At 45.1% G+C, this 3,580-nt stretch overlaps 1 long non-coding RNA gene across 1 annotated transcript; it reads right to left on the reverse strand.

The window, feature by feature from the left end:
• Positions 1-2,247: 2,247 nt before the first annotated feature.
• Positions 2,248-3,045, reverse strand: LOC134203199 (uncharacterized). The gene is made up of 3 exons (XR_009977528.1): positions 2,986-3,045; positions 2,847-2,919; positions 2,248-2,782 (listed from the first exon to the last, which is right to left on the reverse strand). It is a non-coding gene; the product is annotated as an uncharacterized LOC134203199 (long non-coding RNA).
• Positions 3,046-3,580: the final 535 nt, after the last annotated feature.

Genomic DNA, 3,580 nt, shown 5'->3' on the forward strand with positions numbered 1-3,580 from the left:
TTGATTGTTCGTTGCTTATGATTTTTAAAGGCTGGCTTGCAGGGCCTGACACCAAACCCCCTAAATTTCCGGAGGACCATTCCTCCTTATTTCCGGTGGACCATGGTACACAGTTTCACTTATAGTCCCTCGCTGGCACTCGGACGATGATCAGCCGCCCCTAACATGGAGAACAGACGCTGTTGTGAGCCGATCCTGACATGGAGAACAGAAGCTCAATAAGATTTGCACCTCCGGAAAGGAGCAAACCCCCCCCTTCCCTGTCAGCATACGACCATAGTTCCCACCGGGGTTGGTTACCCGATCTTCCCTAAGGTTGCTCGTATCCCGGCCAGCACCGCGGGGAGGTAAGGATAGGAGTTGCTGGGTAAGAGGCTAAGGACCGCGAGATGGGGTCTATTTTATTCCTTCAGGTACGCGAAGTACCAATGGTATGCTTTACCCAGCATTTGCCGTGCTTAGATTCTATCCTAAACGAATACGAAATCGTAAGTAAAGCTATGATCTTATGATTGAATTGAAGACTAAGACCTTAAAATTATTTTAAAATAGAAATACTGACTGAAGTGATTACTGGACGGTAGCTAGGACGTGGAAACTATAGACTAGAGTCACTAAATTGTGAGTATTGTTGTACGAAAAACTATGAACTTTATAACATTCGTGAATTCATTTTAGCTTTAAAGCATCTTGCCAATAAATCGGGAAATTGCTACGAAGACATTGACTTCTCTTTTTTCTGCGTCGTGTGCCGCGCCAATACCTGGAATATCTCCGGCATCCGAAGGCCATGATCAGTTCCATGAACATATGGTGAAACTACATTAAATTTCTAGTTCAGGCATCCCTTGACCAAATCGGGTAATAATTGACATAGTTACAACACATCTAATTATGCCTAAAATTTGCCTATCCCAGTTATTGTGGACATCACCTGTATAAGACTCATGAAGGAAGGCTTCTGAGCCTCTTGAAAGATTGATTTTTAACCTCTTGGACGAAGGTTTTCAACCCCTTTTCAAAGGATGTTTCCGAGCCTTTTGAAATAGGCTTCTGAGAATAAAAAAAGGCTTACGCGCCTCTTAAAATGAGGCTTCCGAGCTTTTTGAAAGAGCTTTTTAGAAAGGCTAACGAGTCTCTTGAAATAAGGCTTCCAAGCCTCTTGAAAGGAGGTCTCTGAACCATTTGGAAGGAGGCCTCTAAGGCTCATGATAGAAGGCTTCCGAGCCTCTTGAAAGGATGCTTCCGAGCCTCTGGACAGAAGACTTTTGAGAATCTTAAAAGGAGGCTTCCACGCTACTTTAAAGGATGCTTCCGTGCCTCTTGAAAGGAGGTCTCTGAACCATATGGAAAAACAGCCTCTAAAGCTGTTAAAAGGAGGCTTCCGAGCCTTTTGTAAGGAGTGTTTAGAATTTCTTGAAAGGAGGCTTCCCAGCCTCATTGAAGAGAAGCATCCGAGCCTCTTGAAATAAGGCTCTTCAGATTTTTGAAAGGAGACTTATAAGTCTCTTGAAAGAAAGCTTTCGAGCCTCTTAAAAGGGGGATTTCGATCGTCGTGAAGGCTTACGAATTGCTTTAAAAGGGTTCACGACGTTAGGCATAAGGTTGTAGTCGGCGCTGGCCGATGCTCTTTAAAATCGTGCGGCTTAAGCGCCACTCCATTCGGAGACCGCACGACGCGTCTGAATTTGCCCGGTTGAGACTGCCTCAGGGCGAGTCCATTTAAAATACTCCGAAGAGGAGATCGATCCAGCCCGCCTACTGACACCTCAACATAAATCTCAAAACTTCCAAATTATTCCTGTAAAGTGCGGTATGAGATCACGCATACCCTCCAACGTTGCAACCAGCAATGCTACGTTGCACGTTCTCTTTTCATCACTGGTAACTTCAACTAAAGTCCACCAGAGGCGCAACCAACACGGAAGAGAATACGCAAGCAGTCAAATTCCGCCACGCGGAAGACATTCAAACCTAACATTAAACGGCACGGAAGCAACGGGAAACACTTTCTCTCATTAATACTACAACGCAGAACATTTAACGGTAATTCATGGGTTTCATAACAAAGACGGAAATTTATTTTGTATTCTTAAAGGTAGGTATGAGATTTATTCAATGCATGCTTTCAATTCCATCCCCTGTCTGTATTCTACTGTCCTGTCTGTGTGTGCGTTTTTTCTATCTGTCTATTCTAGATATCTACATGTGCTCATACATTGTGTTATCCCATTTCCATTCAGCAATCGACGATGTGACGAACGACGAGAAGCTTCACACCCGGGTGTCTGACAATAGAGGTTGGATGGGACGTTCACGAATTACGTTACGTGCGCACGTTTTATAAGTTCCACATCCAACCTCAAAATTTTATGGACACGTCCAAACGTCCTGACTCAGTCAGTCATCGACCTACGGTCGGCACAAAAAAATCCTCCGAGGCGTCCTCACTGGACGCCCCACTCGATAAAAAAGAGATCGCTTGACTCACCGACTGTTGTTCGCCTACCGGTACTGCTGCGCTCCTGGTAGACGGCGGAAAGCGATCGATGTTCGCAGCGATGAATGGCCGTTGGTGACGTGGCCAATTCACCCACAGGGGGGGGGGGTCGTCGGCCGCTCGGCACTCGCTCTCAGCGACGATGCGTGGCAATTGGCGACCACGATTGGAATTGGGACCAACGTGTAAACGGGTTGGCCCCCTCCGGCGACGGATGCCGGGAATCTTCTGTCCCAACGATGGCGGTGTGACGCAGTTGCCTGAGACAAACGTAGCGGTTGGCTACATGAAGAACAATTAATTACACACAATGCACGGGAAACAACGAGCACGCGGAGCACATTACCTGGACAATTTCTTCGAGAAACGCACAAAACTGACCCTAACGCACACACTACGTTTGTTAAGCAAACTTGGCACTACTTAACAAAATAAATAGAATTAAATTAAGAAAATCTAACACGTTGCTTAACTTATTAACTTACACTTCAACAAGAAACGAATCACGGACAAAAAAGGCGCGACACTTCTGCTTCAGTTGGCGGTTTGGGAGAAATTCATTTTGAAGTCGTTACCCTCAGATTAAGGATGGTGACCTCGGCCGAACAGGAATTCGGCCAGTCTTGCAAAATGTCGTGACCATCACCAGATGATCAGATATGAAAACAAAAACCACCACGCTTTTAAACGATGTTCTTTACTGACAATCACTGCAAGCGCATCGTGACATGTAGAAGCTGACACATGAGTACCTTCGTAAGCGTGACACCCAGATTGACAACCACAAGCTGAGAGCCATAAAGAGCATCAGGTCGGTCAGCTGTCAAAAGCGCAGGTGAGCACCGTTATTGATTGATTTTGTTGTCGTTTGATTGGACTGACGTCGTTTTTAATTGATAAATTGGATAAATCAATAGTTAAATTAAGGGTTCATTAACAAATTACATAACGCTAAAATGGACCTGGGGGCTGAAAACCCCCACCCACCCTCTCGTAACGTATTTTGTATAGGAGGGTTCTGAAATTTGAATGGGCCGTATTTGTGAATGGCTCTAACTAAGTTTTTACCAATTTGATCCA

This window comes from Armigeres subalbatus, unplaced genomic scaffold (assembly GCF_024139115.2).
Source record: "Armigeres subalbatus isolate Guangzhou_Male unplaced genomic scaffold, GZ_Asu_2 Contig1650, whole genome shotgun sequence".
Lineage (NCBI taxonomy): Eukaryota > Metazoa > Arthropoda > Insecta > Diptera > Culicidae > Armigeres > Armigeres subalbatus.